This window comes from Bos javanicus, chromosome 21, assembly GCF_032452875.1.
Source record: "Bos javanicus breed banteng chromosome 21, ARS-OSU_banteng_1.0, whole genome shotgun sequence".
NCBI classification, from domain to species: Eukaryota; Metazoa; Chordata; class Mammalia; order Artiodactyla; family Bovidae; genus Bos; species Bos javanicus.
The window spans coordinates 1,643,255-1,659,515 of record NC_083888.1 but is presented as its reverse complement, the minus strand read 5'-3'; the positions used below and the strand labels follow the sequence as shown (position 1 = coordinate 1,659,515).

The following is a 16,261-nucleotide window of genomic DNA, read 5'->3' as shown; positions in this document are numbered from 1 at the left end:
CCTCTACTTCTGGACTCTGCTCTATTGTAAGAAATCCTGGCCAAATATTTCAGATGAGTCATCAGCAATTCATCCAGTTTTATTTATAATAAAACTTTGTACCAATTCCTATCTGAGTAATGTGGACAAACTTGGTGTTCTGATTCAACTTCATTGGAATCCTCAGAGACCACCACATATATGTCTTAACTTTGTTACAATAAATAGTCATAGCAGTTAAACAAGTAGAATTTATGCCAGCTTGATTTTAGGTTAGGGTCTCCTTTAAATCAAATGACACAAATGATTTTCCTCAATAATCTCCTAGAAAGTGAAAGTGTTAGTCTCTCAGTTTTTTGTGACTTTGTGACTCTGTGGATTGTAGTTCACGAGGCTCCTCTGCCCATGGAATTCTCCAGGCAGGAATACTGGATTGGGTAAGCCAGTTCCTTCTCCAGGGGATCCTCCCAACCCAGGGATCAAAGCTGGGTCTCCTGCATTGCAGGCAGATTCTTTACCATCTGAGCCACCAGGGAAGCCCTAATATTCTTTTAAACAACTGTTAAATTCTGGAGGTCTGGTCTAAAATTTGGGAGGGAAAAACAGCCTTCAAACTCTGGGGGGGAAAAGCCTTATCAAGTACTGTTGAGGATGGTGAGGCTGGTGCAGAAGTAAAATTTCACGAGGTTGATACTTAAATGTGATATCTTTCAATCAAAGAGGGATAAACCATCTTAAATCATTACTGGAGACCTCAAGCTAAGAAATCTTAGGATTGATTAGAAGCAGATATTCTTTGGAAAGAAATGGCTTCTCCTTAAGATCCACAAAAAAATATGACAAACTGTCATGGTTTAATTTGTATTCCTTCATTGTTTATTTTCTTATCTACCTGGTTTAAGGTTTTGGTTACATTTAATTATGTTACTTATAAGGCATTTATTATTTATATTATTGTATTTATTTTGCATGTAATCACTCCTTAGTATGAGTCTAATAAAAACACATAACACATTTTATTTGTGAAGGGTTAAAGCATATAATCAAACTGATTGTTGAATTTGTACACATTTTCCATGGTGAGCCACCCAATTTCTCTTGGTTTCATTCTTTGAAATGAATCAGAAACTGAGGCCCAATCACTGAAGACAAGGCAAACACAACAATATACTAGACAGACAGAAATCTAAAATTACTATCCTGTCATATCTGGAAAAGGAGTTTCCTATGTCTATGAAAACAATACTGGCAGGTCTTTGGTGGAAGTCAGCTTTTGTAACTGAACTTTCACAGGAATAGAATTTCATGAGAACTGCAGAACAAAAAATATCTACTTGGAGGTGTCTCATTTTCTCAGATTTCATAAAATTCACTATTTTTGCTTTAGATCTATCAATGATATTGATACTACATTTATTGTCTAGCACTAAAAGATTCTTGATCAGTAACACTAAGACATTACAAAAATATTTGACAATCTCCTAGGGGTATTTTGGCTTTAAACAGATCACTGTGTATTTATGAAAGACTGGTATTAGATTAGTGAAGCAAAAGTTTCTTGGTAACATCCTGCACACTAGAGGAATCTGCTACCTTGATAAACTAAGTTCTGCCGTCAGTATACTTTCGGACATGACCCAGGTTGTATTTTGACCCATCAATTTCTACTCTAAGAAGAGATCCTCAGATAATTTAATTCTAGAAGAAAAAAAAATTAATCTTGATGTTAGAATCCAAGCCTTACCACTCAACTCTGTATTGCTTACTTTCTCAAGTTCCCACAATGAAAAGATCTAAGTTGAATGAAATTTCAGAGTGTACTGCCCTCTGTGATATACTCCTGAGACTCTGCCAAGATGGGCTCTTACGGTCTTAAAAGGAACAAGCTTTGGTGATATTTTTCAGGAGCTAGCATTTGCTATATGTAATGTAATCAGTTATTTTAAAATGTATTATTTTCTCAGAGTCACAAGCAATTTTTATTGAACACATAATGTGCCAGATGTTATTATTTCTTTTAATTTTGGTAATGGCTGGCACATCTACTTCCACTCACTACAGAGACAACCAGGAAACCACGGTAAATGGGAATTGGAATCCAGGAAATCTATTCCGGCACTCATTTCCTTAATGAGTATGCAATTGTACCTACTAATATATTCTATTTCCATGATTGCAGGGGCCTTTATTATCTTGCTCACAGCTATTTCTCCACTGCCTAGAAGAGAAACTTTCTCATACTACATTATCCATAAATATTTTTAGGGTGAATAGATGAATTTAAAGCATATTATATGCTGGTACACAGAGTGATATCCTAGAATGTGGGCTTTGAATCAAGAAGTTCAAAGTTAAGACTAATATATATGCTAGTGAAGTGAAGTTGTTCAGTCCTGTCCGACTCTTTGTGACCCCACGGACTGTAGCCTACCAGGCTCCTCTGTCCATGGGATTTTCCAGGCAAGAGTACTGGAGTGGGTTGCCATTTCCTTCTCCAGGGGATCTTCCCAACCCAGGGATCAAACCCAGGTTTCCTGCATTGTAGGCGGACACTTTACCATCTGAGCCACCAGGGAAGACACTAGTATAAATTATTTACCTGAAGGTGGAGAAAATAATATCTAGGTTTGCTCTAAAGATGACATGGTAGGATTATATTAAGCAGCAACCATAGGGGCTTTCCAGGTGATCCTAGTGGTGAAAAATCCGCCTTCCAGTGCAGAAGATGCAAGAAACATAGGTTCGACACCTGGGTCAGGAAGAACCTCTGGAGTAGGAAATGGCAACCCACTCCAGTATTCTTGCCTAGAAAATTCCAAGGACAAAGGAGTCCACGGGGTCTCAAACAGTCGAGCGCAAGTGAGTGATTGAACACACAGGGGCTAGAATAGATCGGCTCAATAAAAATAGTGTTCATGGTGATGATTCTTACATTGTTTTCTCCCCCTCAGTGTTTTTCTTCCCTACATATGATTTCATTAAGTGACATACTCCCTTACTTTCTTACACTTCAGCTTACTTCTGGTTATTTAGTAACTATATAAAATAAACTGTTCTATAGTTTTAGTTTTCTGATTTTTTAATTTTAGAGGTTTCTGAGTATCTGGAGACAAGGCATGTAAGTGGACCATAACCATTTAATGCCTATTACATCTCAGCCAGAATCAGGGATTTAAAGGGCAGAGAAAAATTAGGTTGAGTATGTGAGGGAGTAAGCTTATATTTTTATTGGAGTAGGCATTCTACCCAGCTGCTGTAGAGGTAGCTGCTCTGTCACTAGGGCAATGTATGTCCCAAGACACCTTCCTTGAGCTCTAAACATTGGAGTTTCTCTTTAAGTGGATGTAAGCCATACCTAGATGTACATACATAGATTATATAAGAAAGATGACAATACAGGGTAAACATGAGGCTGGTACATAGCAAAATTTCATTAAGTGGTAATGAAAGGATAGCTTTATTACATATACTTCTGCATTTATTTGGTCATTCAATGCATAATATTAATCAAACAACAAATAACACTTCCAAAGGAAGGAACTGTATCAGTTCAAGCCCATACAGCATTATGTTTGTAATATTTTTTAAGATGGGCTAAGAAAAGACCCACCATGACCTCAAAAATGAAATCTCATCATTATTTTAGCTATGGATTCTCTCCAGATACAACTGTCTCTTTCATGGAGAAACTAAAAGAAACTTCCCACAGCAGGTAGGGAACAGATCCTCTTTGTCCATGCACTCAATCATTCAAATCAATCATTTGGTAGTTTATCATTGAATAAATTACCAAAAAGGTTTGGTAATTTATTCAGTAGATAAGCACTGCTACAGCATGTACTCTATGCCCAGTACTGTACTAGACATAAGAAGAGCATAATCCTTCCTCTGGCTGATTTCATGGAACTCAGCATAGTGCTGACAGACAATGTGAAGTTGTTAATGCACTCCTGTCGTCTATATCACACCTGCATCTCTGACACTAACCTCAAATTATCTTTCTTCATTATATCCTTTGAACTTTACACATTTGTTCATACTCACTAAAACTCACATCAGATTGAAAGAATAATGTGTATGTGTGCGTGTATATATGCAGTTGCATATTCTTAAATCTATATATAGCTTTTTATGTGTATATATATAACATACATATGTGTGTCTAAATATGTAATACATATAATTGCCCATTTCTTTAATCATTGTATTTATTGAACACATACCATGACCAGAAAAGTATAAGAAGTACTAGTATCTAAGTATGAAAACGACAGTCTCAAGCTTACAGTTTATCAAGGATGAAACAAACATTGACAGTAATTCAAATAAAAACAATAACTAAACAAAATTACAAAGAAGTCTAACAATGATGACATAACTTCTCCCTGAAGTTTTATGTAGATAGTATTTTTTGCTAACTTCTTCTCAAATTATGCCTCTAATTTTGTTAATGATGAATCTAATTATCCTCTAAACCCAGGTAGAGGAAGGTCAATATTACCTAAAAGAGCTTGGAACATGCTGAAGAGGGTTCCCTGTGGTCTGACACCAGGTATGCTGTCTAGAGCAGGATTCTCAGTTAGAGGTCAGAGACAGAAAATACTGAGCCCTGCCATTTTAAATCATATAAATATAACACCCAGTTGGTATTGCTTCCCCTATGGTCTACTCAGAACAGAATTAGGTGCTTCTTCTAAGAGTTGTTAATACTGCATTTATATGTCTGCAAATAAAATTTAAAAATCAGTACTCTAATTGCAATTAGAGAAATGAATGATCTCCAGTGTTTTCCTTCAACTGGTACTATTTTCATTTAGGTGGATGAAACCTTTCCATTTGTAGTACAGGTTAATGTCCTATTTCTATTATATATTAGAGACACAGTTTCTTTTTCAAGTTTGTTCCTTTTGTTTATTTTATAAGTGCTAGGAAGAGAAATATTAATTTAATTTTATACACTCAATTCTACAATAGCATGAAAAGAGCCTGAGATGAAGGATGAGCAGGCAGGGTGGAGGTTGGGAGCTCACACATATTTCAGTGGAAAGGAATCAAAGCAAAAAAGAATAATTTGTGTGCCTAACATATATTACATTCTTTACTCCCTAGTTCCTTTGAGGAAGTTCTACCATACTCTTATATTCTATGTCTAACTGGTTGGGCTTTCCAATGGAAAATTGCCAATAATTTTGAGATTATACCAATGCAGTGCATTAACATAGCTTTTTGGATATTCATGACCTGAAGTCTTTGGATCTTTATCAAAAAATGTAATAATGTCAACAGTGTGGTAGTCAGCCACATGGTGCCGCCACAATGAAATAAGTGCCATCCCAAGCTGCTCTTTTAAGAGCAGGGAATAGCACACAGCTTTGTAGATCTTTTCTGCATATAAAATGTAGGAATCTGAAGGTCAAACTGTCATGAAAGTAGAAAATTTGCAATAGCCATATTCTTTCCAAGTCAGAGTGAGATGAGAAATCTTCACCAACACCTCCAGATGTACACTTATTTCCTGAATCACTGACCCTTAAAAGAGTCCATTTAGGTTACTGCCTCAGGAAATAAGTGATGCATTATTACTCATTTCAGCAGCCTGAGGCCAAGACAGAAAGAACTACTTTTTCTCTAAAGGTAGAGTCTTGATTTAAATACCATGATAAATAATAGTGCCCAATTATGTTTCATATCTCAAGATGTCTCCTCAATCAAATTGCCTATGTGCTTCAAGAGAACTGCATATACAAATTTTAAATCGAAAGCCTAACCCTGAAGTCCTGATATAAGGAATTTTTAAGTCATAATAGTCCATAAAGGAGGAACTCTCCAACTACTGTCTTCATATACCTTTTAAAGCCCCTAGAAAGCTGAACTCTTTTGATCATTGAACATACTCTAGCAGGGAGGGAGTCCTTCATGTTGTCTATCAGGTTATAATGCATATTTGGTGATATGTAGGATTGTTTGATAATGTAAGCCTGTGGTAATTATTGACATGCATGGTCATAAAGGCTTGCATTAGCAAACTTGGCACATTGGTGGCAAGTAGTCGCATTTAAACTTTATAGCTGGCTGGCCATTTTTGCAGCTAACTCCATTTCCCTTTCTCTTAGAGGACATTCTCTTCTAGATTATGAGGCATTGGAAGAGCTGATATTCATGAGGTACCCTACCTCCACTGGGGATATAAGCAGACTACTCATCGTCCCTCTTTTTGAGTCAGTGAACATCTTAGTGACTCAAGTCAGGCCCACTTCTCCACTCTTGGACTTCTACATACAAAAGGGGAGAAAAAAGTTCACATTTTACTCAAATAGATAAACTGACTTTAGAACTTAATTTTTTTTTTTGCCAGTCATCTAAATTAAAAAGATGTAGAATTAAAGCCAAGAAACATAACCAAGAGATGAGAAATCGGCAGAAGTCAGATGCTTCTTTAGATCCTGGACTCCTGGATTCCACAGAGATTGAAGACTCATCATGGTTATAGAAGCTTAAGAATTCCCTTTTCTCCTTATAAGGTATTGTGTAATATATCTTTTACTTATAACCAAGATATATGATTAATCAAGGTAATTATGAGGAAATGCAAAGAGTGACTAATAATATCAAGATTGAGGAATTATATTATTTCCAGAGTGCTTCTTGAACAGTTATTTTTGAGAATATACTACTTCCAATGGGGGAAAAAAGATATAAGTGATGTGAAGGAAGTACCATGGAGCAAGAGGTGACAACCAAATTCTTTTTGATACATAATTATTGTTGATTATACAGTGTATGTGGTACTGCAAAACAGAATCCAATAATGAAATAAATTCACTAATTTGACTTTGTGTAATATAATATATTTCTAAGGATATTAAAATTAAAGATAGTTATATAAATGCAATGTTAACTAGGGGATTAAAATCTGAGATTATGCCAACAAAATGAAGCAAGGATGTGGACAGAATCGAGGTAAAATGGTTAAGCAAATAGTTCTGCAGTTAAAATATATGTGAGTTCAAATTTTGCCTCAGTTACTATAATGACTACCATTATTGTTGCTGTTCCCAGCATCTGTTCACTCCAAGCTGCTTTATCTGTTTATGAAGACATTTATTATTTAAAAGAGCAATTTTAGAAAGGCACTATGAGTATGTTCACAATTTAGACACATATATAAAATAATTACATATATTATACGTCAAATTTGTACTATTCTAAAACATATGGGTTAATTGGAGAATTTTTAAAGTTAAAGATTTACAAACATTTCAGCACACACTCTGCTGCTGCTGTTGCTGCTGCTGCTGCTGCTAAGTCGCTTCAGTTGTGTTCGACTCTGTGTGACCCCATAGATGGTAGCCTACCAGGCTCCCCTGTCCCTGGGATTCACTAGGCAAGAATACTGGAGTGGGTTGCCATTTCCTTCTCCAATGCATGAAAGTGCTTAAAATATGCAACCTGACACTGAATCCCAAATACCTGTACACACACTATACCACCTTTAATTGTGTACTTAATAATAAAAACATTTATTGTCAGTTATTAATTATTTTACTACATGAATAAGGAATCCTACCGTGTAGCTGCTAAGTCATGTCTGACTCTTTGTGACCCCATGGACTGTAACCTGTCAGGCTCCCCCTGTCCATGAGATTGTCCAGGCAAGAATACTGGAGTGGGTTGCCATTTCCTCATCCAGGGGATCATTCTGACCCAAGGACTGAACCCACATTTCCTGCACTGGCAGGCAGGCTCTTCATCAGTGAGCCACCAATGAAGCCCCTAAATCTGTGAGTTTGTTTTTATTTTGCATGTGCATTCATTCATATTGTTTTTAAATAGCACCTAAGTGCTATCATACAGTATCATACAAGTCTCTTCTCCACTCTTGGCTGCCCTAAACCAGTGCAATGCTGTGGTGTAGAGGTGGTGGGAACAGAGCATTACCAGGTAGATAATGGGATCGTTCACAGGAAAGCAGTCAATGCTGCTTCCCAGAGGACAGTTGTGACCCCTAAGCACGGAGTGTAGTGTATCAGCAGGGATCTTGAGGATTGGGGGCAGGGATGGAGGGTGGACTAGGTGTTCCTTGAGTTCCCAAAGTTGGGTTGGAAGGGAAAGAAGAGTACAGTGACCAGACTCCCCTTGTCCTAAAATAGGCAACCTGACACTGAATCCCAAATACCTGTCCATTGCTGGGAGGTAATAATTAGAAGACACACCCTAGATATGTGATATTTTCTTCTCTCAGAAAAGAAAGCCTCTATTAAGTTCATCAAATTAAAATATATGTTTGCTTCACCATATAATTTAAAGGTATGTATGTAACCTAAGCAAAACACACACGCAATATATCTTCTAAATGAGTAAAATGGAGGAAATACAAGTTACATAAAAACAGATTAAAGTCATATAAAACACCATAAGTCACTTTAAAACGAGAGGATTATAAAATGGCATATGCAAATAAAAACAGCACTTCCTGTCATATAAATGAGAAAAAGATTATAATATCTCATCTAAAAAGTCATATTAACCTTAAAAATATAATGCAACAAAATGTTTTTCAAAATAACACACCAGAAATTTAAAGAGCTTTCAATAGAAAAATAAGATGATTGCAATCCACAGGAAGATAAAACTGAATTGACTCCATTAAGTGTAAATACCATAGAATCAGATTTTATAAAGCAAAAATTGCACAAAACCCATGAGATTTAAAGAAAACTACAAAGAAGCTTTAAAACATTTTATCCAGTGATGGAATTCCAGCTGAGCCAATTAAAATCCTAAAAGATGATGCTGTTAAAGTGCTGCAGTCAATATGCCAGTGAATTTAGAAAACTCAGCAGTGGACACAGGACTGGAAAAGATCACTTTCATTCCAATCACAAAGAATGTTCAAACAACACCACAACTGCGGTCATTTCTCATGCTAGCAAGGTAATGATCAAAATCCTTCAAGCTAGACTTCAACAGGACATGACCTGAGAGCTTCCAGATGTATAAGCTGGATTTAGAAAAGGCAGAGGAACCAGAAATTCAGTTGCCAACATCTGCTGAATCACAGAAACAGAAAGAGAATCCCATAAAAACATCTATTTCTGCTTCACTGACTAAACTATTGACGATGTGGATTACAACAAACTAGAAAATTCTTAGAGATGGGAATACTAGACCACCTCACCTGTCTCCTGAGAAACCTGTATGCAGGTCAAGAAGCAACAGTTAGACCCAGACATGGAACAATGGACTGGTTTCAAATTGGGAAAGGAGTACATCAAGGCTGTATACTGTTACCCTGCTTATTTAACTTGTATGCAGAGTACATCATGCAAAATGTCGGGCTGGATGAAGCACAAGCTGGAATCAAGATTGCCGGGAGAAATATCAATAACCTCAGTTATGCAGGTGACACCACCCTTATGGCAGAAAGTGAAGAGGAACTAAGGAGTCTCTTGATAAAAGTGAAAGAAGAGACTGAAAAGTAGGCTTGAAACTCAACATTAAGAAAACCAAGATCATGGCCTCTGGTTCTATAATTTCATGGAAAATAGATGGGGAAACAATGACAGTTTATTTTTTGGGCTCCAAATCACTGCAGATGGTGACTGCAGCCATGAAATTAAAAGGCACTTGCTTCTTGGAAGAAAAGCTATAAGCAACCTAGACAGTATATTAAAAAGCAGAGACATTACTTTGCAGACAAAGGTTCATCTAGTCAAAGCTATGGTTTTTCCCATAGCCATGTATGGATATAAGAATTTGACTATAAAGAAAGCTGAGCATCAAAGAATTGATGCTTTTGAACTGTGGTGTTGGAGAAGACTCTTGAGAGTCCCTTGGACTGCAAGGAGATCAAACCAGTCCATCCTAAAGGAAATCAGTCCTGAATATTTATTGGAAGGACTGATGCTGAAGCTAAAACTCCAATACTTGGGCCACCTGATGTGAGGAACTGACTCACTGGAAAAGACCCTGATGCTAGGGAATATTGAAGGCAGGAGGAGAAGGGGATGACAGAGGATGAGATGGTTGGATGGCATCACTGACTCAACAGACATGAGTTTGAGCAAGCTCCGGCAGTTGGTGAGGGACAGGGAAGCCTGGCATGCTGTAGTCCATGCGGTCACAAAGAATTGGACATGACTGAGCAACTGAACTGAATTGAACAGCTACTATGGAGAAGAGAGTGGAGATTCCTTAAAAAACTGGAAATAGAACTGCCATACGACCCAGCAACCTCTCTGCTGGGCATACACACCAAGGAAACCAGAAATGAAAGAGATACATGTACCCCAATGTTCACTGCAGCACTATTTACAATAGCTAGGACATGGAAGCAATCTAGATGCCCATATACACATGAATGGATAAGGAAGCTGTGGTACATTTACACAATGGAATGTTACTCAGCTGAAAAGGAACACATTTGAGTCAGTTCTAATGAGATGGATGAAACTGGAGCCTATTATACCGAGTGAAATTAAGTCAGAAAGAGAAACACTAATACAATATACTAATGCCTATATATGGAATTTAGAAAGATGGTAATGACAATCCTATATGCAAGGCAGCAAAAGAGATGTAAAGAACAGACTTTTGGACTATGTGGGAGAAGGCAAGAGTGGGATGATTTAAAAGAACAACACTGAAAGATGTATATTACCATATGTAAAATAGACTACCATCGCAAGTTCGATGCATGATCAGGGCACCCAAAGCTGGTGCTTTGGGACAACCCAGAGGGATGGGGTGGGGAGGGAAATGGGAGGGGGGTTCAGGATGGAGGGACACATGTGCACCTATGGCTGATTGATGTTGATGTATGGCAGAAACCACCACGATATTGTAAAGTAATTATCTTCCAATTAAAATAAGTTGATTAATTAAAAAAACAATGTGACGAACACCCACGGGGTAAACAATAAAATAAAATTATGGTCTTCAGACTAACCAATAGTATTTACATATTTCAAAGATTGCTTTAAGTATTAATATTATAAAATGGTTATATAAGATGTTAACATTAGAAAATCAGGGTAAAGAATACACAAGTATCCTCTGTACTATTTTTGGAAAATTTCCTGTAAGTCTAAAAATTATTTCAAAATAATAAATAAAATTTTAGGAAAAATTAAACAGAAACTTTACCAAAGATTTATAACTGGCAGCTAATCTTATAAAAATGTATCTTCTTAAATGACCAAACTATAAACTGAAGTCACAATAAGATAAGATCTCACACTTACTCAAGTGAGTATGAGAATGACAACTTCAAATATTGGTGATGATGGATAGTAGAAAATATCATATATCATAGGTATGAGTGTGAAAAGTTTCACCTATTTAGAAAACTCTATGACAGTTTCTCATAAAATTAAGCAAACTATATCTTACAATCAAGCAAATTCCATTTTTAGGTAATTGTATGAAAGATTTGCCAACATATTCAAAATAACTAAAAACTGGAAACAACCCTCATGCCCATCAACAGGAGAATGAAGAATAAACTGTAATAGTCCCATTCAATGGAATATTACTCTACTTTACAATTAAATAGAAAAAATTTAAACCTACTGGTACAGGGAATAATATGTATAAATCTCAATATCATTATGATGAGTGGAAGAAGTCAGACATATACTGTGTGATTCAATTTAATTAATTGCAAGAACAGGTAAAACTAATCTATGACGATAGAAATCAGAATATTGTCTCCTATGAGAATTAGGCTTAGGAGGAAGGAAGCAGTAGAGGAAGTTCTCAAGTAATAAAAACATTCTACTTTCTGAATAAGGTGACAGTTACATGGGTATATACTTTTAAGAAAACTCATTGAATTACACAATTAAGATGCATGAATTTAACTATATTAATTTTACCTACATAAAAGTATAAATATTAAAAAGTAAGAAAGTTCTCATTACTGATATGAGGTATCTGTTAGAAATATTAAAAATATTTATATATTACATAAATATATAAAATAAAAGGAAGTACAGAACATTACGAAAGTATGTGTGGGTGTGTGTATCTATGTATATACTCACACACATTTTGGGATGTGTATTTGTGATGTGTGTATATATATGTTTGAAAGGAGACACAAGAAACCATAAGACTAGCTGTCTCCAGGAAAGGGAAATTGGGTGGCTATGGAAGATAGAACTGAAAAGGTAAATTACCTTTCACTGAAAAGGTGAAAATCCCTTTGTAAATTTTGAATTTTGTAACATATATTATGATTTGAAAAATGAAAGTGAAAAATGTAAAATGCTTCTGGAGGAAATCAGTGTTATGAGTTCTCTAACTTATTTAAAAATACTTCAAAAGCGTCATGAAGTGAATATGGCAAAATGTAGTAGAACCTGGATTACTGGTATTTGCAAGGTCATAGTTCTTTTCTCCTTATACTCTGTATGCTTACAATGTGTTAATTATGAATTTTTATAAAAATCAGAACAGAGGAAGTCTTCCATTACCAAGAACACTTTAAAATCAATGAATTACACATGTTTAAGAATTCATTAGGAAAAAAACCACAAGGGAATATAGAAAAAATAAATTAATTAAAACATTAAAAAGATACACTGATAAGTAATACCAGAGAGCTGACTGGGGAACAGGGGAATGGACAACGAGTGATACTAAAAATCCATGAGTCAAACTTATTACATTAAAAAAGACATAGCAGAAATAATCAAAACTGGATGAAAATGTATATTAGTTGAAATGAGAGAAATTAATGAACATTTTGTATTACTTCATTCTACTGTGTTTGAAAATCTACTTGACTGTGATTTTCTACTAGGAAACAAGTTAAATGTAAGGTATAAAACAAAAAATAAGCAATAACCATAGAAAATGTGAAAACCACCAAAAACACAAAGGAGAGTTCAGATGACTTAAATTATGTGTTTGCTTAACTGCTGATGAAAGCTAAAGCTTTCCAACCTATTCTAGAGCACAGAATAAAAAGAAAATCCTAAAATTACTTAAACACAATCAGAAAATCCAATATACAAACATGACAAAAATAGAACAAAAAATAAAATTACAGATCAATTTCAGTTAGCAGTATTCTTGTAAAAATTCCAAATCAAACGAAGATACTCATAATTCAATAGTGAAATTAAAACCAAAAGGAATTTGTTGAATGAACAATAAAAGGAATAAAAAAATTTCAATAGTAAAAATGGATTATTTCACAATGACAAAAGTTTAAAGAATAATATAATTGTTTATGCAAAAAGTATTTGGTTACATTTCACCACTTGGTTTTGATGAAAATTCCTTAAGAAATATATAGAAGCTAAGAGACTTTACCTAACATAATATATAAGAATCTCAAATTTAAAATTGGCATTTTGATGACTGAGATCATTTACATCAAAATAACTTAACTATTGGAACTAATAAGACCTGATACCACCCCCATCAGGGTCTTATAAACAAGACAGAACTGTAAACCAACAAATACACTCAAATTTGTTCATCTACCCAAACAGTTCTTCTATCATTGATAATATATTATTCACATAGGGAAATAGCTCATTCATCAGACAAAAATTTGATTATCTAAATTCAATCAACATTTTCATCTTACTCTTTCACCAGGTTTAAACTCTCACAGGATGAATTTTGCCCTCTCCTAACCAGTTCCTTGCTTCCCTGGTGACTCAGTGGTAAAGAAAACCACCTGCCAATGCGGGAGATGTGGATTCAATCCCTGGGTCAGAAAGATCCCCTGGAGAAGGAAATGGCAACCCACTCCAGTATTCTTGTCTGGGAAATCCCATGAACAGAGGAGCCGTGGGGTTGCAAAAGAGTTAGATATGACGTAATGACTAAACAACAAGACAGTTTTCTGCCTTGAAATTCCTACCTTAAACCGTCATCCCATCCCTCACAACCTTAATTTCCTGCTTTTGAAATACTACTAAACCTTGTCAAAGTACTGTTTTCCCTTTCTGTTGTAGTTTTAATAAACTCAGCTTTGCTTGCTTATAGCTGTCTCTGAGAGTCTTTTTGTGTAATAGACCAGAAACATGCTGGTCAAACCAAGAAGGGTCCATTAAAACCTAACTAAATCAAGGGTGGGTGATATTTCCACAATCCAGATAATCCGGGAGAGGAGAATCACAACTATCAGTATTTTCAAAGGATTTAGTATGTAATTTGAAAAAAAAAAAAAAAAGAAACTCCATGAAAAAGAGGAAGGAGACCACTTACCCCTAAAACAACACAAAACTTTTCAGATACAGAAAAATTATCAAGTAAGAAAATAAACTGAAAGAAGATACTCCTGCCACAAAGTGAAAATATTAACAATAATTAAAATTACTGAATAAAAAGAAAGACATACCTTGTCCTTGAATAGGAAGACTATTATTAAAAACCAATTCTCCCCTAAATTAATTTATTAAAAGTCGATGAAATTGCAGTCTAAACTGTACTTTCTTCTAAGAGAAGACACGAGACAGGAGGCAGAAGAAGAGACACACAACCCACAGAACAAAAATGGAGTCAGTCACAGATGAGAATACAGCATATGTGCAAGATGGCATTACAGATAAATGGGCAATTATTGGCAAATAATCGCAGGTAATGGCAAATAACTTGGCAACTTTAAGATTTCAAATAAAAAAATTTCTGTGATTTAAGAACTTGAATTAAAAAAACACAAAAGAATTAGAAGTTAACATAGGTGAAGAGTTCTATGGGATCAGTATAAATATCTTTCCAAAATGACATGAACTCAGAAGCCATAGAAGTGAACATGGTTATACCTGGACATATAACAATCAAATACATTCTTATAACAAAAACGAAGCTTAAAAGTGTGTTAAAAATATCTGTAATGCGTGACAATCCAAAGCTTATTCCCCCAATAATAAATGAGCTCTTTGAAATCAGCAAAGGACTAAAACCTCCCCGCAGCCCCGAAATTGGACATAAAAAGAAAATAAAAAATACAGATGGCTAATAAACTATGAAAAAATGATCAAACTCAAAAACAAAAGAAATACAATTTAAGACAATAGTTTGGGCTATCACACTGGCAAAGATTTCAAATATTCATAAAATTCATTATCTGTGAGATTGTGGGAAAGTTGGCAATCTCATTCATGTTCATTTGAGGATTAAGTTGTTACCATGTATTTAAGGAAATCATGCAATCATTTTCAAAATTTGAAATATGCATATACTTAATCCCAGTATTTTAACTGCTAAGTAATTTATTATGATATAATAGACAAATGCAAATTATTGATATATAGGGAGGTTCATTGCACAGAATTTGGTACTAACATAAATATCTATGAATAAGAAATGTTTGAAACATTTAATTATATTTCATGTACAAAACAATCATGCAGTCATTCAACAGATGACACAGATATGTATTACTGAAACAGAAAAAAGGGCATTGAAAAAACTGTTAAATGAAAGCAAATTTGCAGAATAATGTGTACAATATAGCTCTACTTCCAGAACCCCCTAAAATAGCTTGCGTCTGTGTGTGTGCATCTATCTACTTAAAGAAGGCACACAACTCCCTTAATAGAGGAAAACTCGGAGATAGGATTAGGAGAGAAAAGGGCACTTAATTTATATATTAGATGTTTAGATATGCTTTGAATTTTTGAAAAAATTTAATAGATTTTTTAAATTTACTACATGGCAAATGAAAATTATAAATGTATATTTATGGGAGTACTAAGCAATTCCATCACTTTGAGTTTCTTGTGCAATATAATTTCCTCTACTGAGGCTCCTGGGATTGAGTCAAGTGGAAGCAAGGGAAACAGTCACCATGCCCAAATTAAAGTCTCATCGATGATATCCCAACATGAGCATTTCTCAGTTAACCATTTCTTATCTGCAGGAGGTATCCACTGCAACACAGGAAAGAGCAGAGTTTCCATGCACAAAGAAGACTGTCACTGTACTGGAGAAGCTGGTGGCAGAAGTAATGGCACCTACAGTAACAAATCCACCTTGTCTCTGTGGTCATCACCTGCAAGGACATAGTGGGGGAAAATTGGCAAAGGTGAGGCATACATTTTCTCAGGAGCCTGTCTGACGGCTATGAAGTCTTTGTACACTCTTCTTCTATGTGTTCTGGAACAAATCTACCCAGAATACACAGAGAAAGCCACATTTTCAGCAGCTGGGTACCTGCTATGGCCAGAAAAATGACTAAGATTTCTTAAAAACAAGGATGCCAAATACTGGTGATAATTTTTCTCCTTTGCTTGGCCAACAAATGGAGATCTCCAACTAT

At 35.3% G+C, this 16,261-nt stretch overlaps 1 long non-coding RNA gene across 9 annotated transcripts in view; it reads right to left on the bottom strand.

Moving 5' to 3' along the window:
* Nucleotides 1–976: 976 nt before the first annotated feature.
* Nucleotides 977–16,261, bottom strand: part of LOC133234069 (uncharacterized) — a 56,941-nt gene continuing 41,656 nt past the window's right edge. For all 9 annotated transcript variants that reach the window (XR_009731987.1, XR_009731989.1, XR_009731988.1 and 6 more), the window contains one exon: nt 977–15,994. This is a non-coding gene — a long non-coding RNA (uncharacterized LOC133234069). The remainder of the gene's footprint in view (nt 15,995–16,261) is intronic.